This window comes from Sus scrofa, chromosome 17, assembly GCF_054392235.1.
Source record: "Sus scrofa isolate SSC_HxYL_T2T_F1_AM1 chromosome 17, Sscrofa_HxYL_maternal_Yorkshire_Landrace_v2.0, whole genome shotgun sequence".
Classification (NCBI taxonomy): Eukaryota; Metazoa; Chordata; class Mammalia; order Artiodactyla; family Suidae; genus Sus; species Sus scrofa.
Window position 1 is genome coordinate 58022116 of NC_139399.1, and position 25028 is coordinate 58047143.

Genomic DNA, 25028 nt, shown 5'->3' on the forward strand with positions numbered 1-25028 from the left:
GGGAACCTGCTCACTTTCCAGATGACGTCATTCTGATGGGAGCCAGGCCTCTATGTGGAGGTGTTTTCTTTGTTGCTTTCTTCCTCTTGGACCCAGGAACCCATCCAAGCCATGCCTGCTTCCCCCAACGTGTTAACACAAACAGCCTGCTTCACCAGCTAAAGAAGTACGTGCTACCTTAATTACACGGTTGCTATTGAAACACTCGAGTGATAGACAAAACCCTTCATTTGGGAGGAAAATTAGTTGTACACTAACAGGAACACATTTCATCTTCAATTAAAATCGGCGACACTCCCTTGGCAGAGAACCCTGGCTGTTTCTTTTCTGCGTTCCGTCTCCTCCCTTCCACGGGGAACTTTCTGGGCAATGGGGCCAGGCTTTGAGGCCCCATGAGGGTCTCTCCTATCATCTCCCTTCACCAGTCGTTCCCTTGCCTTGTGGAAGCCCCCGCTGCCCTAGCCCACCTGGAGTGGGACCGTACCCCCAAGCCCTGTCTCTTCCTGTGCCCGGTCCCCTCCCCGCAGCCCCTGAAGAGCAAAAGCTGCCAAGTCAGGGGCAGCTGCTCCCCCAGGGCTCCTGGAGGTGAACGAATGATTAAATACGATGAATGACAGTGAGCGGAAGGCGCAATGTGTGAAAGTGCTTGCTTTAGCCCGAACTCCCGGAGTGCCACAAATGATGAAATCATCCATCTTCCACCTGCTGCAAAGAGGAATCCGCCGCAGCAAGTTGGAAAAGTCCTGGCTCCTCCTCGGAGTGATTCCTGCTCTGGGAGGTCCCTGCCCTAGCTGCCCAGCTAAGCCCCAGCCCCTGGGAACTGTGCCAGAGGACGCCCCACCCCCGGAGGACTTCTCTGAGGAGGAGGGGGTGGCCAACACCCTGACCCGCCTTCCACAGGGGCTGGATGTCCCTGACCCCACAACTTGCTGACTCACTAAACAACTTAAACTCTCTGCCACCACAGAGGAAAGGAAGCCGGTCAACCCCTGCTTCCTCAGTCACTGCCACACTCATGTGCTCCCGACATAAAACAACTCAATTTTCATCATCTCACTGGGAACATCTCAGTAACGCTCTCCAAGGACTGAGACGGAAGTGCATTTCAAGGCTGCCGAATCTAGGACACACAGAACTTTCTATCATCCTACTGACTGAACCATCAGGACAGGCCCCAGAGTCCCAGCCCCCACCTCCCCTCCACCGTCCACGGGAAACACACCTCGCTGTTGTCTTCCCTCCTCACTTCAGTTATTACTACCTGAAATACTCGAGAATTCCATCAACTCTAAGATGCCTTAGGAAGAAAGCATGGGGATGCCAGGGAGCAAAGAAGCACAGACAGAACCAGGAGACAAGAGAGGGCAGCTCCAAGCAGAACCACGGTGGGGGATGGGGGTTCTGAGTTCAGGGCAATGGTAAGGATAGCTAAAGCTACCCAGAGAATGAGAACTGCCCCCTGCCAGAAATGCACGGGGCATTTTTCACGGATGTAAGGAGCAGGAGAGCATTAAACTGAGTTACCAGGGCTTCCATGAGAGAGTGGGTGTGATTTCATGAGAGGCCTTGACATAGTGGAAAATCCAAATTAATTCTGTGCTTATCTGTTCACGGAAGAGGATGAGGAAGTGGATGCCAGAAAGAAAAAGTGACCAAAATAGGGGATTTTTTTAAAGAGGTAAAATACGTGTGTGCACGTGTGCGCCTGTGTGTTAATACACAAGTATTACAGAAAGTAAGCAAGAATGAGAAAAACAAAGTAGAAGAATGAAGAGAAAAGGGAACCACAACGAAGGGAATTGAGGTTATTCATTTCTTGATGTTGTAGTGAGAGCTCCTCTGACACAGATAAACTTGAGAAGCTGCCTTCAGCCTGCCCTAGAGCCGGAGCTGGTGGCTTCTTGCAGGTGCCAGCTCTGGCTGGGACCATGGTGCCCCACAGAGCTCCGAGGGAACCAGCCCTGAAGCCACATCCATGGTCTTTTCTCCTGTGAGTCCTGCATCACCCCACTGCCTGCATAGCCCCCCCCACCCCCAACTCACTGCGCCAATGTGAAAGCAACGCTTTCTACCCCTCCCAACTCCCTTCTCCGGCATCAGGGCTTCACAAATCACAATGCATGAGATCACTTCGCGAGACAAAGAGGTGTCGCATTAAGCAACACTGGATCCTGTACTGATTCTCTTCACCTCTTCAATTACCTCAAAGACAACATCCTGATTTGGTGCTAATATGCCTTTAGCACATCCTAAAGCCTTATCATCCTTTGGAAAAAAAAAAAAGAACAGGCCCTGGGCTTAGTGCAGAATGCAGCCCCTCTGTTTAGGTGGATTGTTTTCATTTCTATGGTTACCATCCTCTTGCAGCAAGACATGCTGGTTTTTCATCTACACTGGCGATATGGTTTCCATTTCAAATAAAAGTCTTTTAGTGAAAATAAACATGGGTTTATTTAAAGAAATATATTGAGGAAATATTCAACAAACTTCAGGCCAACTACCTGTTTTTGTAAATCAGGTTTCACTGGAACACTGTCATGCTGATGCATTTATATACTGTCTCCAGCTGAGCAGAGTAAAGAAGCTACAACAGAAACCAGGTGCCCCACAAAGTCTCCGGCCCTTCATAGAGCACATGTGCCCACCCCTGGAATAAGGGGCCATCCTGGTGATGGGTGTGGCAAAGGGCCGATGGTGGCCTAGGATGACTTAAATTGGGTAACCAGTAAGGAGCTTGGGCTGCAGGGCAAGAAGGTACCAGGCAAACCCCGATTCCCCCCACTTCCATCAAGTCCTTTCTCCTGACCCCTCCTCAAATTTCTCATCTGTAAAATGGGAAAACAGCCCCCCCACCATGGAGCTCTGGTGCAGAATAATGGATCCTAAGGAAAAAGCACAGGCCCAATACCTGGCAGGGAGCAGACAGTCAGGAAGCAGCTGTGATAATCACTATGAGTGTAGATGGGGAGAAAACACATCTCTTGGCAGCTGAGATGAGAGTTGCTCAGAGAAGAACTTCCATAGTCGGGGGGGATCAGAATAGAAGTCACCTGGGCTTGGAAAATGTGGGTCCCAAATTGGGAAAAGACTGCAGAGAAATAACTACCCAGACATAAGGGAGGTCAGGGAGGAGACAGAAGGAAATTCAGTTGCTAAGCAATGGGTGCTGATGCTGAAGTTGGCAGAAATGGCCCAGGGACCAGAGCATCCATTGATAAAATCACCAAAATCACCTCCCACTGCATTGTTCCAGAGTCACCAGTAAAATGTGCCCATTTTGGACTTTCTATAGATACAGGATTTGAGCACATCTACCAGCCAACACCTAGACTACAAGGAGATTCTGTGGTCCTTTCAAGGCAGAATTGTGACCGTATCAGATTTGCTGTGAAAACTATGGGCACAGGTAAGACAAGCTGGGTCCTGAGGCCAGGACAGAGAGACAGGGAGAGTTTCCTGCAATCCGTGAGTTTTCAGAGGCTTGGGTGCTCTGACCACACTGTCCATCTCCCAACCAATCTGGTGGGTTCCTTGAGCTTTGCCAAGGTCGAGCCCATCTTTGTCAGCATGATCATCATTTCACCTGGTGTGCCAGGAAAGTGAGAGACAAATTTAGAACTCTGAGAAGGAGTAAATGCTTATCTTGTTAAAGAGTGCCTGCCTCTCTCTAGTCCCCACTTCTTCCTGAGTCCTGCCTGCAGCAACCCTTTCTAGAAACATCCACATGCCTGAGCCAAAAAAAAAAAAAAAAAAAAAAAAACATTTTCCTTGGCCTATGAGGTTGGGTTTCATGCTTTGACAAATTAATAAATTCCTAATTTATAGAAACCAGAAGAAGTTGGCACAATTATTTATCAATTGTACAAATAAGGAAACTGAGTGTCCTACCTTTTAACCCCGCATCCTTGTTCTCTCCCAGCCAATGGAAAGAAAGATGATGCTCACACCTCATTGGCTACTTTTGGTCACAGGGGCATCTGGGAAATCTAGTGCCTATAGGAGGCCAAATTCCCTGCTTCTTTAAGAAACAAGAGAAAACAGAGTGCCATCAGGGCGAACTGGGTTAGGAATCTGACTGCAGGTCACTGAGGAGGTTCAGGTTTGATTCCCAGCCCAGTGAAGTGGGTTAAAGGATCCAGTGTTGCCACAGCTGTGGCTCAGACAGCAGCTGTGGTGCAAGTTAGATCCCTAACCCTGGAACTTCCACATGCCATGGGCATACCAAAAAACAAAACAAAACAAAACAAAAGAGACAAGAGAAAAGGACATGGGAGGGAGCATCCCAGTCTCTGTCTCAGCTCAGCAACCCCTGCCCTGTCCCCCACCAGGTCAGATGGGGCACAGATGACCTTCAAGCCCAACACCAAGGGCATCTTGCTCACACTGACCTGGCCAGGTCATCCCTGCAGGAGGACAGCACTCAGATCTGGGCAGGATCAAGCCTTCTGCAAATGACAGGCCAGGGGGAAAAAGCGGGGAGCACCGCTATCCACGAAGGGCTCCACCCGCTTCCTGAGGCTCCTGGGGAGCCCGGGCCTTCCCTCGTGCAGCTGCTCCATCCTACACCAGGCACCAGAGACCATGCTGAGCTGAGGGGACCCCCGGGCAGTCACTCTCTGCATCAGGTTGGAAATTCCACCCTTGGAACAAGACGCTCATGACAGCTCCAGGTGTGCCGTCTGTCACCTGCTCAAAACAGGCTGTCTTGGGTGTTGTCTCCACAGGTGCAGCTGAGTTTGGGGAAATAACGCTGTTTTTGGCACCGGCCTCAGTAGGAGAAGACTGACTCCTAGACTCTAGAGACCAGGTCTGTCTGTGCAGGAACTTGTTTCCAGGAGCTCGACCTGTGGCAGCGGGCCAATCAGAAGAGGCTCTGCAGCCCCCTGGGCTCAGCAATGATGGTGATGGGGGAGGATGTGTTCCTGGACCAGCTCGCACTTGGCCTGTAGAGCTGGGAGCGTCAGCGCTTGGCTGCCAAGGCTCGGGACATGTGTCATCCAGGTGAGAGGGGACAAGTAAAGAGGGGCACTGGGAGTGCACGGGGCCCCCAATCCACCAAGAAGGCCAGAGAAGAGGGATGTTGGAATTAGATGGGGAGTGGGAACCTGAAGGCAACGGAGGAGGCAGGTGGGGGGAGCAGAGATTGAGAAGTTTCATTCATTCATTCACTCATTCATCCATCTGACACATATTTACTGAGTCCTACTACATGCCAGGCTCTCTGTGAGGTGCTAGATTGAAAGGGACAGATAGGATCCCCCATTCATTTATTAATTTAATATTCCAACAAACACACACTGAGCCAGACACTGCCCTGAGGATATAACTGTGAATATAATCCCTTCTCTCCTGGAGCTAAAATTCTAAAGGGGGTTCAAAAGTCTGTTCCCCAAAAGCAAATGAATAATCTCATGACCCAGAGATTTTAGTAGGAAAACACCTGCTTCCCAGGAGACCAGAGCCCACCAGGCACTAAGAGGGTGGGAACTGGAGGAACAGGTGTGGACTTTACAAGACACCTTCTTCCCCATCTCCAGGGAAAGCCAGTGTTGGCTGCAGCCTGAGAAAGGAACCTAGGGCTTCAGGGCCCCATGAGCCCCTCAGATGAGCCCCTCTCAGCACCCAAGGGAATGCCCCAGACCAAGGAAGTAACAGCACAGGACCTGGGCTGCTGAAGGTCTGACCCAGGATGGATGACATTGTGAATGGAACGGAAGGGGGACCCCACAGTTATAAATTCCTCAGAATTTCAAGAAGGATCCAGCTTTCCTGCCAGCTCAGTCTCAGGGAGCCCCTGCTCGGCTTCGAGGGGTCAGAAGGGTTTGCTGGGCTGTGTAGACACGCCGTGTAGACACTGCACCAGCAGCCTGCGATGTCCAGGATTCTGCTCAGCCAAGAGCAGAGTTCACCTGCATATTTAATCGCCTGGTCCCTGGAAATTGTCTTCCCATCTTTACTGCCCTGGGATTGAATCTCCGCCAAGCTCCTCCATTCCTGGTGAGCGGGTCAGGGACCAGCCTTAGGAAGCTGCTCCAGCTCAGCTGGGGTGGGTCTGTCTCCAGGGCACAGACTGTGGTTCAACTTCAGCTACTCTCTGCTCCCCGGGAGAGGCCATCACTGCTGGAAGCTCTGGATTTAAGGTCTCACATGAGAGATGAGAAAGCTCTCAGGCCAGGAATTACCATGGCTCAGAGCCCCTGGCCGTCTCCACTGCAAGTGGATCCCAATGTGCAGTGTGAACTAGAGCACAGTCCATCTTGGGCCATAGAGCTACAGCTCCTGCTCACCCTCACCTGCAAGGGGGGGCCCAGACCCCCACCCCCACTGATTCTGCAGCCCTGCTCCGCAGGCGCAGGGGAAACCAGGGTTTGCCTGTCCTTAGCGGGGGCGGTGGACAAGTCTGGGGCAGACAGTGGGGGTCGCAGAAGGGGCAACTGGAGTCTGGAAGAGAGGAAACACCTGGGTGAAGTTTTTCCATTTTGCCTTTTTGGAAACCAGATGTTGGAATGCCAAGAAATTGAACCGAAGAAGGTGACAGACTGAAACCATACCTGAGTGTCTTCTGTGCGGGAAGCCAGCACATCACAGCGGTCAGCTTCCTAAGAGCAAAGCCTCTGCAGAAGGACTCTCTGGGTCCGAATCCCAGCCCCCACTTACAAGCTGCATGACCTCGGGCAAGTTAGGTAAACCTCTCCGTGCCTCGGTTTCCTCCCCTGAAAACCAGGGACAATGACAGTGTCTGCTGCACAGGACCATGGGACAGATTAGAGTAGAAAGGGGCAGTAAAGTGCTCGGCAGTGTCTGCCCACAGGACACAGGGCTTAAGATGCCTGATATCATTGTCATCATCATCGTCACGACTGAATTTGATGACACTCTAGTGACCTCCATTCCTGGCCTTATCAGCTCCATGCGGTTTTTGCTGGGATCAAGTCCGTCCCCTGGTTCGGACTTTTACCTGAGAAATGCAGGCTGCGAAGGATGCTCTGAAGCCATCCCCCCATCACCACCACCATCAGCAGCCTCACATGTCCCGGGCCCATGGCAGGTGCTGGCCCATCATCCCTCAGAGGGCAGCACTCTACAGTTTGCAGAGCATATGATTTCTCATTCACTTTCCCAGCATCAGGTGGTCCTGGACACTGCCCCGCTTCATCCTGGCCTTCCTGCCTCCCTTCCTCTTCACGAGCAACGCCTCCCCCGACACATGCACAGTGAGAGGGACCTTGTCAATGCCTGAATCAGACCATGGCGCCTCTTTGTGTATAACCCTCCAGTGCCCCTCTCAAAGGACAGATGGGCCAGGCCCTGCCTCCTCTCTGATCCCATCTCTGCCCACACCCCACACACCAGCTGCCCTGCCCATCACTGCTGCATCCTACATCCCTCCAGGTTCCTCCACCCTGCACTTATTTACACTTTTACTCTCTATCCCCTTCTTCAAATGTCAGTTCCAGATGGAAAGGACACTAGTCACCACCACATCCCCAGCACCCAGCAGGTGCTCAGAAACACTTGTGGACAAATGGTGAATCATTGTGGCCCTAGCTGGGGAGGGGGCAGGTGCCGTTAGTATAATGGATGGTCTTAATAATAACATCACCTTGTGCTCACAACCTGCTTTACAGCCTGCAGGTACTTAAGCATCTGCCATCCCTGAAAGGGAAAAAGAAAGCAAATCTAGACTCTTAGCCAGAAAAGGCAGGGAAGGAGAGACTGAAGAATGAGCAAGGGATGCGTTTTCTAGCATTGAGCTACTTCCTGGTCTCAAGATCAAAGAGGGTACCCAGAAGAGGAAAACCTGGAAAAGTCAATGCCTTTTCCTGAAGTTTAGCCCACAGCAGAGTGTCAGGGAATCTGTAGCAATGGAGGCTTTGGGGTATCATTTTTTAATGTATTAAGAAGCAGGAAGAGAAAGAGCAGCAGGCTCTGAGCCCAGAGCTTTGGAAGGTCCTCCTGCGTCTAGCGGCCTGACAGCAGCTGCCAGGGCAGGTGCGTCTGGGGCAGCGAGGCCCCTTCCTCCCCACAGCCCTCACTGCTCTCGGCTTAAGGATAAGCGACCTTTTACGGCTTGTCTCTTGAGAGCTATTGGAAGCAAAGCTGCCAATTACAGGCTAAATCTCAAAGCCTCCCTACAGAAATCCCTCTTACTAAACCCAAAGCCCTGATTCATCGGTGCCCCTGATTAGCGACCCGCTGGCGACAGTGGGCTGACCTCGCAGGGCACTTCCGCTTGGGGGTTGGGGGCCCCGGGCACTCAGGGCCATTAATCACTTAATCCTCACCTGGGAACGTGGTCACATGGCCCCCAGAAGCCAAAGGTCACAGGGGCGGAGTCGGGCTGGGCAGGACCACAGAGCAGGGGTCCCGGCCCACAGCACTGACCCCTGACCACTGGCCGAGCCCTGACGGTGCCCTCGTGGGTGGAAAAGGGGCCTCGGCCCCAGCCACCAGTGCTGCTCCTCATATCTCTTTCCAGGAAAAGGTCCCCCAACCCGAGACGGTGAACCCAGTCCCACTGGACACTGCAGGGGACTTTCCCGGAGGACTTGGAATCTGGGCTGAAGTCCCAAAGATAGAAGTGTTGCAACCCACTCATTCTAAAGAGAATACTGGAAACGTCCATGAGAGCCAGCGGCCACCACCCCCACGTAAGAGGGACATTGTGAAGGAGATTCCCAGGAGGGAATTCACAACTGGATATGTTTTATTTTGTTTTTTTGGTTTTTTTTTTTTTTTTGGGGGTCTTTTTGCCATTTCTTGGGCTGCTCCCGCAGCACATGGAGGTTCCCAGGCTAGGGGTCGAATCGGAGCAGTAGCCGCCGGCCTACGCCAAAGCCACAGCAACACGGGATCCGAGCCACCTCTGCAACCCACACCACAGCTCACAGCTCACAGCAACGCCGGATCCTCAACCCACTGAGCAAGGCCAGGGTCGAACCTGCAACCTCATGGCTCCTAGTCAGATCCCTCAACCACTGAGCCACGATGGGAACTCCCAGGATATGTTCTTTGGCCCAGAGTGAATGAGGGAGGCTGTGCAACACCCCAAATAGGCCCCAGTGCCACAAAGAGAGGGCACACATCTCTCCCCCACTGGACATTCCCAAGGCTCCAGGAAACCTGAGCTGAGGGCAGCCTCCCAAGAGCCTGGCCCTGCGGGTTGGAGTGAGGCCAGCTCATGCTGGATCCCTGGGGAACTGGAGAGCTTCTGAGCCAACCCATGCTGACATGCCCCTGATGACCGGTCCTTGTCATGGGAGATAATGAATTTCCTTACCACATGAGGCTCATTAGGACTCGCTCTTACTTGCAGCCAAAAGCAAGCTAATGGACACTCCATCCCTTCAAAAGGACTTCTCTGACCTCTAGCACCCAGCAATTCCTCCCTCGTCTGGACTTCAAGACCTGTCACTGTACTAACCCACCGCACCCTGGGTGCTATTTATGCCCCCTACCAGCCAGGGGCTCCCTAAGAACAAAATATGATTCATCTCTCTCCTCCTTAGCCAGGACCCTATACTTAGTAAGTTTTTGTAGATTTTATTGCACAGATGAATGAATAACTAGAAACCAGACATCTCTTTTTACTTTAAAAGCTAGGTTGATGCATTTTACTGTTTCTGTTTTTAAAGTAACACATGACTGTCACATAAACTGCTCTTTCAGACTGTATGGCAATATTCTGATGCCAATAGCCATGGATATTAAGGTGCTTTATTATAATTAACTACTGTCCATAAAAGCCCCTCCCTCTTTTTTCCAGATGACAGTATTTGAAGATGCAGGAATTTCCCTCCAGCAAATAGTCCTCTTTAAAGTTCACACTCCTTTTAACAGATGTAACACATGATGATAAGCACATCTGGACAGGTAGTTACCAAGATAAATTGTAAAGGGCCCAGAGGACTCCAATCAGAGTTTCCACAACTCACCCCCCCTTCCCGTTAGTTGTGAGAGCTATTCATCCTCATGAGGAATAAACCTAGACGTCCAGGATACAGACCAGGCTGGGCTCCCTGGGAAACCTTGGATCTGGGAATTCAGGAAGGACCATGATGAGTGGACATGCCAGGACCCACCATGCAGATGGAAAGAGGCTGTGGGAACCAAGGGCAGGGACGGCACTCAGCATCAGGACCATGAAATGCCACTGCAGGTTTCTGAAATCCCCATCTCCTCTGAGAGCCTTCCCGTCCCATAATCTTCCCCATCACAGTAAACAACTCCCTGATTCCAGTGGTCCAGCCACATCCACTGCAAACGCCACAGTCTATACATCTGGCATTTCTCGCTGAACCATTACAGGTGCCTCCTCACTGGTCCCGGCCTCCACTCTTGCTCTCCGTACAGTGAATCCTCTGCCCACAGGCAGAGGGAGCTATCAGCACATTCTCTGCCCAAATCTTTCAGTCCTGTCCTACCTCATCAGAATAGAGTCCATGTTTCTGTATTACGTAGGGCGAACAACTTGTCCACGTTTGCCTAGGGCTTTCCCAGAAAGTTGAAAGTCTTGCTTCCTCCCAGGCCAGAGCGCCTTCCTAATGGATGCTACTGGGAGCCTGGCCCTAGTCCCTTCTCTCCATTCCTGGTGAGTCACTAGGGCAGGGTAACTAGAGCCCAGCCTGGCCAATGAGGAAACTGAGGCATGGCCAAGGTTCAGTGACTCACTTTTCTTCAAAGGGCTCATTACTCTGGGGTGATTACAGGTGGTTACAGTGCGGACCCTGGGCTGGGTCCCAGCTCGGCCACTTTCAAGCTGAGAAACTGCTAACCTCTGTGTGCCTCAGTTTTTCCATCTGTAAAATGGGTAATAAGGATAATCGACTCGTGGCTTTTTATGAGTGTGAGGAATCCCATGAGGAGGAGCCTGACTCTGGAACCAGACGCTGGTCGACCCACCAGCCCCTCCACTGGCTCCAAGACCCCCAGAGCATCAGCCGCCGCCATCTGCAGATGGAAGATAATGGAGCGCCTCTGCACAGAGTTCTTATGAGGGTTAATTAGGATTTGTGGTTTGTTGTTTGATTTTTTCATTTTTGGCTGCCCCATGGCACATGGAGTTCCTGGACAGGGATCAGATCCAAGCCACAGTTGTGACCTAAGCCACAGCTTTGGCAGCACCAGATCCTTAACCCACTGTGCTGGGCTGGGCATCGAACCTGCGTCACAGTGCTCCCAAAATGCTGTCAATCCCTTTGCACTGCAGTAGGAAGTCTAGGTTTTTTTAATTTTTTAAAATTTATTTGCAGTGTCTCTATGAAGCAAGCACAACATAGATTTTGTTAAATAAAATACACAAAGTGCATGAAAAGTGCTCAGACCAGTGCCTGATGCCTGCACACTCAGTGAAGTTGAGCTGCTCTGATTTTTATTGACAGAAAAACAAGATCCAGGAGCCACCTCAACCCATCTGCTCCTCTCCCACCCACGTCACAGCCGCCAGGTCCACGTGTCCAGGCTCCTCTGTCCACCTGGATCATCTCCCCTCTGAAGCCACCTCTGCTCTCTGCTCCCATCTCCCTACCCCATCTCCTCCAGACCCTCCCTCCAACACATTCACACAGGGCTTCTAGCACAAGCAGGATGTTGAAAAGAGGAAGGGGGAAGGGGCTGCTGTGGTGGGAACAGGTTGGGTAATGACAGAGGCAAGAATGCACATGGTGAGAGTGAGAAGGGATTAGGAGCAGAGGGTTGGTAAGAAATGAGAGTCAGATCCATAGAGGTGACTGGGCACCAGGAGGTAGGGGCCTGAGACCCCACTCGAGCAAGGACTTCATCCCTCGGGGCCAACGTCCCCCTGATCCAGCCACCACCTGTCATCTGTCTGATGCAACACAACCTATATTTAACATTCTTCTAAACCAGATGACTTCATTATGTAAATTTATTTTAACAGCAAACCTTATGTACTTGATATAATTGGAAAATAAACGGAAAAAGAAAATCATGTTATAAATTCCTCCTAGATACTATTTTCCACCGGAGGCTCAGAGCCTGGGGTCTGCTCTTTCTTTGTTAAAAAGGAAATGACGGCATGTTAGAAACATGCGTGAAATTGAGACTTGTCTTCTTAAGGGAAAGGAGAATTTTAAAAGACTAACTTAGGCTGTGTCTTGGTGCTACAGGAGAAGCATCTGTGGTGTCGCATGAGGGACCCTTTGCATCAATTCTCTCTTAGATACATGTCCCCTACTCATATCCCGCAACCTTCACTGTGCCCAGGCCCACCTACCACCACCTATGTCTCTGTGTCTTTGCTTGAGGGCTTTTTCTAGAACTGAAGGTCATTCTGTATGTGCATGCAAGTACACACAGACAGACAGACAGACAGACACATACACAGATGGCTGGGAATCACGGGGAATTAAAAACCCCACCAAACACCCACCATCCCCTTCCAACCAATGACTCTCGGGAGTTGGTGTGTAAATAACCAAGAACCCAGTGTGACTGTCTGACTTTCCCCTTCCGGGGAGGTCCCTGGCCTGGCCACTGCTTTGCTCTGTGAGGAGGACCTTCAACTTCCACCTTCTAAAGTCTAGAAGAGAAGCTCCTGGGTACAGTGGGTGAGAAAATGCATCATAATCCTACCATTCCCACAAGGACATCTTTCTTCCCACACCAGCTGAGGGGCCTTCCCTGGCTTTCCCCCTCCCCCAGCCCAAATGTCAGACCCCAGTCCTGAGCGATTCAGTCCAGAAGAGCCCTGAAGGCTCCTGACTATGTAAACCAGGAGTCAGGAAGGGCCTGTCTGAAGATTTCCTCTGGAGGGGACTGATGGCCATCCATGAACTTTTGTGATACGGCGTCGATGACTGAGGAAAAAAAATGGGAATGGCTCTGGTCAGATTTGCAGTCTAAGAAGCCCACTCAAGCTGCTGCTGCAGAGGGTGCACTTGAGCAATGTCAGTGGGATGCCTAGAGCCCAGGGAGGAGGTTGTTGTAAGGTCCAGGCGAGAGGTGGGGCAAGCTTGACACAAGAGGTGGTAGTGAAGATGGAGGGGCCAGTGTGGGTGATACACTGCGTGACAGCATAAAAAAAAAATGCAGTTGGTCTTTGTCTCCAGTTCCTGGCCCAGACTCTACAACTCTCACGGAGTGCCTCACTGTTCCTAAGACTCCCCTTCTGAGAGCACCTGATTTTATGCTAATGAGGTGACTTACAGTGGGGCTCCTGGAGAGCCTCAGGATGGGGGCTGGTAACCAGAAAGACCAAACAGGATTAGAGGGCAGACACTCTCAGCCCCGCCTTCTGACCTCTTGGAGGTTGGGGAAGAGGAAAGAGAGTAGCTGAAGCCTGGGTTATAAACATTCTCCAACAAAGACGTTCAGTGAGCTTCCCGTCAAGGATCACACTGGAGTGCTGGAAAGGGGGTGTGCTGAGAAAGCAAGGCAGGCCCCACACCTCGGTGAAGCTGTGCTAGCGAACCACCAGACCCGAGCGCCGGGTTGCTGTGGGAATCCCCAGTTCACAGCCAGTGGGTTGGAAGTATGTGGGGCTGGGGACTTGTAACTGGCATCTAAAAGGGGGTAGGTGGCAGTCTTGTGAGGGTCTCAACCCAGAGGGTCTGCGCCAACTCCGGGCAGTTAATATCGGAGACCGAAAAGAATTCTTGGATACCCAGTTGGACAACTGGGGGCTGGTGTTTTCTAAACACATCACACACATGAAGTGAAAAAAACAGGTATGTGTAATGGATTTACATGATGGATATGAGGAAGAGGATATTTCTGACCAAGGCAAACAGGTCGAAGAAGGCACCATTCTCTGAAAAGACACACAGAGGAGAGGAGCACGAATGAGAGGACAGGGGGCCGGAGATCATGAGTTGCATCTTAGGCTGAGTTTGCACAGTGTTTGGAATATCCTGGTAGAAATATCAGGAAGCCTATCTAAAAACAGTACCTCAACTAGGGCCAGAGAAGAGGCGTGAGTTATTGAAACCACCTGCTTAGAGGTGGTACACGAAGGAAGAGGCTCTTTAATTATAGCTGGGGAGCCTGCAGCACAGAACAGGAAAGCGGTTTGGCAAGATTCACACTATCTGTGGTATCTCCGTCTTGGTAGGCTGAGTAATGACCTTCTGAGATGCCTACGTCCTAATCCCCAGATTCTGTCAATGTCTCCTTACAGGGTGCAAAAGGACTTTGCGGGTGTGATCAAGTTAAGGATCTTGAGCTGGAGAGAGCGTGCTGGATTATCCAGGTGGGTCCGATGCCATCACTGGGCCCGTGTAAGAGGGAGAAGGCAACGGGAGGAGGAATGCAGGCAGCCTCCAGAAGCTGCGAGGAACAGATTCTCCCCTGGAGCCTCAGAAGGAACCAGCTCTGAGACACCTTATTTTTAACCCCATAAGACTCATTTCTAACTCTAAGCTCCAGAACCACAGGAGAGTAAATTTGTGTTAAGCCACTAAATTTGTGGTAATTAGCTAGTGCTGCCTCAGGAAACCACTACAATTGAACTTACATCACCAGTGAAGGCATGAGCATGGCTCTGTTGGGGATTCTGAGCAACATGCTCTGGGGGCATTTACTCTTCACATAAAAAGAGTGTCTAGGGCTGGTGTGGTGGCTCAGGCTATTTCTCTCCTTCTCAGCCTTCAGGTTAGTACAGTCTCTGCCCAGAATCAAAGGAGGGCTGTCACAACCCTAAGCCTCATGACCTCGGTGACAGCATCTAGAGCAATTAAAGAGGACAGGAGGCCACATTTTGAGAACCTCTAGATTTAACGGAGAAAAATATTTCTGCAAAGCTCCAAGAGACTTCCTTTTCTACCTCCTTGGCCAGAAATGCTCACACGCTCATCCTGGGATTACACTGACTGGCTTAGAGCAGTGATGACCTTTTTCCTTAAGCAGCGCTGACTGTCATCTGGGGAAAAGGAAATGATAAAAACGTTCTGCTCTGAGCTTACGCCCATGATCCCAGGTCCCAAGGGACTAACCTCCACCCTCTAAATTCCTTCTCCGAGTCAATGATTCTGAGAACAGGACATGGTGCATGGAGATTGGCCACTTCACAAGAAAGTTCCTTTCTACAAGATTACAACACCTGCCTGATCAGAGCCCACCAAGATGCAGCTGATGCTCTACCAATCCTGAGTCCTTCCCCAATGAGCGTCTCATCCCTGTGTTTAGAGAGGTTCTCCCTTTGGGGAGTTGCAATATCCATTCCATTGCAGTTTGAATCTCAAAGTTTTTGAAAGTTTAACATGCGCCTCAAAAAAAGCAATTTTATATTTGCAAGGAAGAAGGAGACTGGATACTGGGGAAGTGACCAGCAGTTGCTGCCGCTACCTTCTTTGTCATGCTCACTTGTTACAGCCATTTTACCTACTAGACTTTAACCCAGTAGTTCTCAGATGGGGACAACTACAGCTCCTAAAAAAATACTGGCAATATCTGGAGTCATATCTGGTAATCATAGCTGGGGAGATGTTGCTACTAGCATCTAATGGGTAGAAGTCCGGGATGCTGTGAAACATCTTACAAATCATAGGGCCAGCCCCAGAACAAAGAATTAACCTGGTTCCAAATCTCAAGAGTACCAAGGTTGAGAGATGTTCATCCCTCATCCCCTTAGGAGCAGGATAGGATGGCCAGATTTAGCACAGAACTTACTTGTATTTATACTAAAAAAAAAAAAAGATTATTGTTTATTTGAAGTTTAACTGGGTGTCCTGTGTTGTATCTGGCAATCCTAGAAAAGGATCATAACCTATTCTGCAATTCTGCTAAGGCCTGGTACTGAATAACTTAATAAACATTTGTCAAATGAATGTGCAACTCACCAAAGATGTGCGAGGCCTCTGCGTGCTCTGATAACCCTGATCAAAGCACCTTTCTCAGCTGCTCCATGCACAGGGTCAGCTCCTCCCTCCCCAACCAGGCTCAGCGATGAGACTCCCCCAGCAGCTCATGTGGCTTTCCTTTAACTATCTCCCCCCCCAGAGAAGGCCTGGCGTCCTGCTCTGAAATGCACTGCAGGATCCTAACTCAGCCAGTGGGTAACCCAAGAACAAGTACCAGTGAAGGGGGCTTTCACTGCTACCTGCATCTAGGCCAAAGCAGAAAGCTTTCAGTCTCATATAGGGTCTGCTAGTGGCCTCTGGGGGTGTGGCCCCATCCAAAGCAAAGAAACAACCCACTAATTGTCTAAACAGACACCACCAAAATCTCCTATGGCCTGGTTTATGATTTTTTTATGAGCCCGAGTGAATGCAGCTATACTCAGGTTGTACCAATTCCTCATCCACAGGGGAAACTTTTAGGAGGCTGACGGTGGGGAATTCGATTCATGAGGACCCATTGCCCTGGATTTTCACTCCAGTTTTGCAGACTCTGGAGGAGTCCCTAGGGCCCATACCAGTCATTTCTGACTCAACGAACATTTCCTGTGCACCATCCATGACCCAGGTACCGGGCATGCTTTTGATCCCCGTAATCTCACCTAACCCACATGGCAACCTGCAATGACCTCAATATTATTCCCATTCTCAAGACAAGGACACTTAGGCCCAGGGAGGTAACCGTTGCTGGCCAGTGAGGTCAGAGTCCAGGTTAATTGGAACCTCAGCCCTGGGGCTGCTCTGCTTTTATTAAATCACCACCAACATTAATCAACTCATAAGTGCATTTTCTGAAAGGTGATTGTAAAACACGGTGTGCTCTCAAGAGAGACTAAATTGAATTGTACTTATGGTCAAATGGACCCTGATTTTCCCCTTTAGAAAACTATCGCCCACCAGAGACCCACAAGCTCTGCCCTGTCCATGGAGATCTGCAGCTGTGCTGCAGAGGGGCTACGAGACTCATTTTAACACAGTAAAACTCAGGTGTTTAATCTCTCTTGTCCACTTACCCATGCTAACTACTGATAGATAGTTAAGTAGCCAGACAAATCATTACGGTTATCTGGGCTCTTAGAACAATGTCTTAACCATAGGCTACCCCACAGTCTTTCACTGATAAGAAATCTGATCTCATTGGTCTCCAGCCCCCAGGAAGCTGCAATTACTCCTGTTTATAATTTTCGCACCTCCCAAACTAACCCTTTATTCCTGATCACGCACTTTTAGGCATCAGGCATTAGTATAAATTACACTATACAATTATTTGTAATTAAGAGAGAAAATGTGTACTGTGCTGCAAAAATGAGCTCTGTTTGGCTGAAGTTAATCATGCCTGTGCCAGAGCACTGGCCTAGGGAGGCAACAAGAAACACAATTAACTTTCATCTGACTTAATGGAAGTTTATGTTGCTGTTTTTCATAATCATAATATCTCGAGACATATAAACAATTTTTCTCCAATCTAATTGCATTTCTACCAACAAGACAGCTTGAGTTTAACTGAAAATTCAGGCAAAATTAACCACAAGTGCATATTCTATGGATGATGCTAGAATTTTTGTAATTAAACCCATGTAGGACTGTCCCCATTCAGCTGAGAACTTGATCACAATCCCCTGAGGAGACCCTGCAGCCTCTTCTGTTCTCCGTGGAAACAAGTCTTGGCCCAATTCTGTGAGCCATTAAAGCCCTTGATCGAATTCTATGCTCTTGTGCTTCAGAGACTCCAAACGCATCCCAGGCCACATTTTTTCTACTTTTAACATTTCTCCTTTACACATCAATTTGTCTGAGACACATTAAAAGCTCGACTTTTACAGCCCTCATAAAATCCCATCTGCGCCCAGCTCTGACCCATACTCAGCCAGAAAGTGCTCGTACAAAAACAGCTCGGGCTATATTTTAGCCTCTTGATGGAAAGATACACACACAGCAACAGCAATTACTTTTGTCACTGGGTATAAGTCAGGTCTTCTCTGCAAAATGCCTCCAAGAAGGACACAGAAGGAAGAAATTAGGCTTACACACATCAAGGGAAAGGTCCCCTCCAGGTTAAATCAACAAGGGGGTTGGGGAGTCAGGAGCAGGGAGAGGAGCCTGAGAAGCCCAATGATCCAGCCAGGACGGTCCTGATGAGAGATGCCATCAGAGTGAGGAGGGACACAGAGGGGAAAGGGTGTCCCAGACAGTGTGGCTGGGCTGCAGAGTCAGGAGGTGAAAGGGCCTGAGAATTATACTGAGCACCCCCCCCAGTGCCACCCCCGAGTCATGGCTGAGCCACTTCCAAGGCTGGGGGGCTACTGGGCCCCTGAGGCCCCTCGTGTTTCCCAGGCAGACACTGAGCTCCCAAAAGGAGCTGGAGGTCCCCACCTGCCTGCAGAGAACCTGGAAACTTAGCCCGGGGCCTCAGACCTAGAGGACCATGGGTTGACTGAGAATTATGGGGGGAAATGTGGCCAGAGGGCCCTTTGCAGACCCTCCAACTCTGTGAGTGTCTCAGTTGGTGAGTTAGGCCCAATCCACAGCACCTGCCTCCAATGAACACACATGTGCTTACACATGCACACATGTACTTAAGTACCCAGGCACTTACACGCAAACATACACACATACACACGCATGTATATAAGCTTAGACACATAGGGACACACGGAGAAGGCGCTCAGAAAAGAGATCTGCTCCCTCCTAACAAAGGAAAAGGAGCAAAACACAGACATCACCATGTCTGGTCTTTGAACAGCAATAGTGGGGAAAATGTCAAGTCATCAAGTGACAAAACTCAGTCCAGCCCACAGCCTCCACTTCTCTTGTGAGTCCATTTGCCCTGCGTCCATGATTGCGTTTCCTGGATGGGGAGAAAGGGATGGAGCAGAAAGTGTGGGCAGGGCCAGTCTGGGGAAGTGAGGCCTCCTGAGCCTGAGGCCTGAAGGAAAGCAGTGTGTGGTAATACAGTGGTTTTCATAGCTTTTTTTGCCTCTGTACATACACATGAACAGGCTGTCAAATTTGGGGGGGGGATGTATTTCAGATAAAGAATTATCTTCAGTGCAAGTATGTACCAAATATTACATGAGACACAATGTTACTAAAAAATTATTTGTGGAGTTCCCCTGTGGCACAGTGGGTTAAGGATCTGGTGTTGTCACTGCATCATCTTGGGTAACTGCTGTGGCGCATGTTTGATCCCTGGCCCAGGAACGTCCATGTGCTGTGGGTGCAGCCAAAAAGAAAATAATTTGTTGTTTATCTAAAATTCGAATTTAACTGGGATTCCAGTATTTTATCTGGCAACCTTACCCCCCCTTCCACACACACATTCACACACTTATCATCCAATGAAATCTTATCTATGATTGAACATAAAAAGCAGTTAAAAGTCAGAACTGGAGCTCCCATCATGGCTCAGCAGAAACGAATCTGACTAGCATCCATGAGGACTCCGGTTCGATTCCTGGCTTTGCTGAGTGGGTTAAGGATTTGGCATTGCTGTGGCTGTGGTGTAAGCCAGCGGGTGCAGCTCCAATTCGACCCCTAGCCTGGGAACCTCCATATACTGCGAGTGAGGCCCTAAACACACACACACACACACACACACACACACACACACACACAGGAACCTCCATATACTGCGAGTGAGGCCCTAAACACACACACACACACACACACACACACACACACACACACACACACACACACACACACACACACACACACACACACACACACACACACACACACACACACGTCAGATCCTACCCCTGAATCCTCCTGCCCAGCCCTCATGCCCCAGAGGTATCTTCATGGCCTCTGAGAGCCCACTTAGAAAAGTCACTGGTACAGTGGGAAGGCTCTGTGTCCCAAAGCCAGGCACAGCTTCTTCTGGGTCCAAACTCCACTCGCCACCTTTGGGAACTTGGACATGACCTTTTACCTCTCGGAGAGTCATTTTTCTCCTAAGATTCAGTTTGCATTTGAATCTGAGTATCTGCACAACTGTGCATGTCTAGAACACCCACCCGCCCACGTGCCCCCTCCATCTGTCCCCTACCTTTTTCCCACAATGCCGCCCCCCCTTCCTCTGGGGCTGAGGAGGGAGGCTGCTCTGGAGCGGGTTCTCTGGAGGATGGAGAAGCAGGGAGGGTGGGCTTTTCCTGGAGGACACCTGGCACCTCTCCCCAGAGCAGGAAGAGTTACTCTCATCTTGTAGTTAATAGCGAAGGGGTTTCTTCTTACATCTCCATTACCCACTACAGAACCACTGCAGGGTTGAAATTAAATGAAAGCCATTCATTCTTATAGGAAGGGCAGTGAGAAGGATATACTGGAAGATCCCTGACCCTACTGCTCATTCTCTTTTGTCGTAAAGGAGAGAAAAGTCACCACAACAGCCTGTCGGGGGGTGGGGGGAAGGCGTCCTAATAAACAGCTGCTCAAAGGGCAATGGTGGCTGGAGAGCCCAGCTGATGACATGATAGGCATTTGCACATGAAGGATCTTCATTTCTCAGGCCAAGTTTATGGACCTGCCACAGCTGGGGGGTGGGTGTGAGATTTAGGATTTGGGTATATATATATTTTTTATTTTATTATTTCATTTATTCTATTCTATTTTATTCCCATGGCATGTGGAAGTTCCCAGGCCAGAGAATGAGCTCGTGCAGTGATAGTGCTGGATTCTGATTCTGAATGTGCTGCACCAGAAGGGAACTCCTTAGTGTAGTTTTTGTTTTTGGTTTTGTTTCTTTGGCTTTTTGAGGGTCACACCCACAGCATATGGAGGTTCCCAGGCTAGGGGCTGAATTGGAACTACAGCTGCCAGCCACAGCTACAGCCACTCAGGATCTGAGCCACATCTGCGACCTACATCACAGCTCACGGCAATGCTGGTTCCTTAACCCACTGAGCGAGGCCAGGGATTGAACCACAACCTCATGGTTCCTAGTCAGATGCATTTCCACTGCGCCACGATGGGAACTCCAGCTTTGGGTATACTTGCTGGGGGTTTTTTGGGGGTTTTTTTGTTTTTTTTTTTTTTGACTCTATCAGTTCTCCTGGAACATTAATAACATGTTAAGTTTGAAGAGTGATGTCAGCCACATAGGGGAGGGAAACCTTATTTTTGTCTCTCCTCTTCATTCTACAACCAGTAAAACATCCACAATGCAACAAAGATGCTTCTGCCCAACACACTTGGATACCAGAAAATTCCACACATCTGTATGTCTAAAGGTGGGTGGACTAGACACACAGAGGAAGCAGAACCGGGGGAACAGTGGGAGTGGTGCCTGTGTTTCCAGCCCTCTGGCCATGGCAGCCAAACCCAAAGCCCCAGAGAACCTGGTAGTAACAGACGGCAGTGCACACAACACCAGCCTCTTGGCCACAGTGGCACCTACAGCAACAGGTAACCGAGCAGCAGCAGCAGTGGGGCCTGGGACCCCCCGCTCCCTCCAGCTGCTGAGTCACCCGTGATTCTAGTCCCCTACCCCCACCCCCAGTGGTGGAGCCTGCAAATCTTACAACACCAGGCATGGCAGAGGCACCTGTGTGACTCCGGCTTTTCCCTTCCCTTCCTCTTCCACAGTGACAAAGTCCCTTGCAACTCAGAGACACAAGGAAAGAGCCCACCCTCCCAGTGCCCTGGGTGGCAATGCCAGCAACACTGGCAGCGTAAGGCACCAACAATCCTCGAGTTAAAAGAATCAATAACAAGGGCTCAGAATAACCCCTCTGACAGAGACGGTGGAGGAGAGAAGCACCAACTCTCAAATATAACCAGGCAGGCAGCTCAGAAACAAGTAGAAAGGTGCCCACCACTTCAGATGCACCAGCAGAGGGATAACACATCAAGTACCGTGAAGAACCACAGTGAAATGTACCACAAAAAGAAAATGACAGTTCTCCAGAAGCCAAACTTAGAGTCATGGAATACTGTGATCTGACTGACAGAGAATTCAAAATAGCTGTCACAGGGAAACTCAAAGAGCTACAAGAAAACTCAGAAAAGCAATTTGGTAAGCTCATAAATAAAATTAATAAATGGAAGGAATACTTTACCAAAGTATCTACCAAAGAGATTGGAGCTCTAAAAAAGAACTGAACAGAAATTCTGAGATGAAGATCTCAGTAAATGAGACTAAGAATGCATTCCAAAGCATTGGAAATAGAGCAGACCACATGGAAGAGAGAATCAGGGAGCTCAAAGACAGAACTCAGAAATGATAAAAGTATGAGAGAAAAAATTATTTTTAAAAAAGAGGAAATTCTATGAGAACTGACTCTTTTAGGAAGGTCAACATTAGGGTAATAGGAATCTCAGGAAAAGAGAGAGAGAAAGGAGTAGAGAGTTTAATTAAAGAAACAATAGCTGAGAACTTCCCAAACCTGAAGAAGGAACTGGGTATACAAGCCCATGAAGCTAAGAGAACACCTAATCACCTCCATGCAAAAAGATCTTCTCCAAGACATGTTATATTATAATTCTCAAAAGTCAGTGACAAAGAATTTGAAAGGTGGCCAGGAAAAAAAGAATGGTAACCTACCGGTGGGGGGAAAAGAAAAGCTCCATTAGGCTATCCGCAGATTTCTCAGCAGAAACTCTGAGAAACAGGACAAGAGGGAGTGGAATGACATTCTCAAAAGACTGAAAGATTAAAAACTGTCACCCAAGAAGACTCCCTCCAGCAAAGTTATCATTCATATAGGAAGGAAAAATAGTCTTTCCCAGACAAATAAAAGCTGAGGGAGTTCAGTAACATGAGACCTGCCCCACAAGAAATGTTGAAGGGAACTGTTCTACCCAAAACAAAAATGCAAAAGGACACAAAACTTTGAGTAAAGTAACAAACAAGGCAGTAAGAGAAAAACTGCAACCCTGTATCAGAATAGGGTTTTTAAATGCTATATTATAATCTTAAAGGTTAAAGGGGGGAAAGGCAGAAAAAAATAACTACAGCTACTCCAGTTTGGCAACAAACTCATACCATAAGAAAGAACACTTTGAGAAAACGACAACAAAAAAGGAGAGGAGAGGAAAAGTATAGAATCTGTGTAAGTACATGAAGATAAGATGCTATCAGCAGAGAAAGGAACACTTTAAAAGATGTTTTATACAAACCTCATGGTAGCCATAAAATATAAATCTAGAGACACAAAACCACTGAAATAAGAGGAAGCTGATGGAGTTCCTGTTGTGGTGCAGCAGAAATGAATGTGACTAGTATCCATGAGGATGCAAGTTCAACCTGTGGCCTCGCTCAGTGGGTAAGGGATCTGGCACTGCCGTGAGCTGTGGTGTAGATCGCAGACATGGCTCAGATCCCATGATGCTGTGGCTCTGGCGTAGGCCGGCGGCTACAGCTCCGATTCGACCCCTAGCCTGGGAACCTCCATATGCCGTGGAGCAGCCCTAAAAAAGGCAAAAAGACAAACAAACAAACAAAGAAGATATAATAGTTATTAATATATACGCACCTAATAAAGAAGCACCAACATATATAAAACAGTTATTAACAGACCTAAAGAAAGAAATTGACAGTCACACAGTAATAACAGAGGACTTTAATACCTCACTTACATCAGTGGGTATATCATTCAGACAGAAAGTAAACAGGGAAAGAGTGGCCTTAAATGAAACATTATACCAGATGGATCTGATAGATTTGTACAGAACATTCCATCCAAATGCAGCAAAACACATATTCTTCCTAAGTGCACACTGAACTTTCTCAAAGATAGGCCATATGTTAGAATACAAAACAAATCTCAATAAATTTAAGAAGGTTGAAATCACATCAAGCATCTTTTCTAATCACAATGGTATGAAACAAGAAATCAACTCCAAAAGGAAAGCTGGAAAAATCACAAATGTGTGCAGACTGAACAACATGCTGTTGAACAGCTATTAGGTCAACTAAGAAATCAAAGGAGAAACTGAAAATTTACCCAAAGACAAATGAAAATGCTATATACCAAAATCTATGAGATGCAGCAAAAGTCATAATAAGAGGGAGGTTTCTAGCAATACAGGAGTATCTAGAGAAACAAGAAAAATCTCAAACAATCTAATTTTATACCCAAAGGAACTAGAAAAAGAAAGAGAAGTGAATCCCGAAGTCATTAGGAGGAAGGAAATGATAAAGATCAGAGTGGAAATAAATGAAACAGAGACTTAAAACAGTAAGAAAGATCAATGAAACTAAGCTGGTTCTCTGAAAAGATAAAATTTACAAAACTTTAGCTAGACTCACTATGGACAAAACAAGAGATGGCTGATAAATAAAATCAGAAATGAAAGAGGAGAAATAACAATGGATATCACAGAAACACAAAGGATTATAAGAGAATTATGATCAGCTATATGCCAACAAACTGGACAACCTAGAAGAAACAGACAAATTCTTAGAATCATACAACCTTCCAAGACTGAATAATGAAGTGATAGAAAATATTGACTACACTGACCACTAATACAGAGATTGAAACGGTAATTGAATAGCTCGCCCCCCCCCCAAAAAAAATATTCTGGGCTAGATGGCTTCACAGGTGAATTCCACCAAACATTCAAAGAAGATTTAATACCCATCCTCCTCATATTATTCCAAAAAAAACCTGAAGAGAAGGGAATGCTTTCTAACTCATTTATGAAACTAACATCACCCTGATACCAAAACCAAACAAAAAGAACACACAAAAAGAATATTATAGGGCAGTATCTCTGATGAACACAGATACAAAAATCCTTAAAATACCAGCAAACCAAACACAACAATACATTAAATGGGTCATACAATATGATCGAGTGGGATTTATTCCAGAGATTTAAGGATGGTTTAACATTTGCTAATCAATCAATATGATACACCACATTTTAAAAAATAAAGGATAAAAACCATACTATCATCTCAAAAGCCACAGGAAAATATCTGACAAGATTCAACATTCCATTCAAGATAAAAAAAAAACTCAATAAAATGGGTATAGAAGAAATACATGTCAACATAATAAAGGCCATGTATGATGAACTCACTGCTAATATCACATTCAAAGGTGAAAAACTTAAAGCTATGCCTCTAAAATCAGGAACAAGATAAGAATGTCTATTGACAGCACTCTTATTCAAAATAGTATTGGAAGTCCTAGCATGAGCAACTGAGTGAGAAAAACAAACAAA

General features: G+C 48.2%; 1 long non-coding RNA gene across 6 annotated transcripts in view; it reads right to left on the reverse strand.

The window, feature by feature from the left end:
* The window catches only part of LOC106508180 (uncharacterized), a 90007-nt gene that overhangs the window by 48851 nt on the left and 16128 nt on the right, over positions 1-25028 (reverse strand). The gene's annotated exons all lie outside the window — the stretch shown is intronic.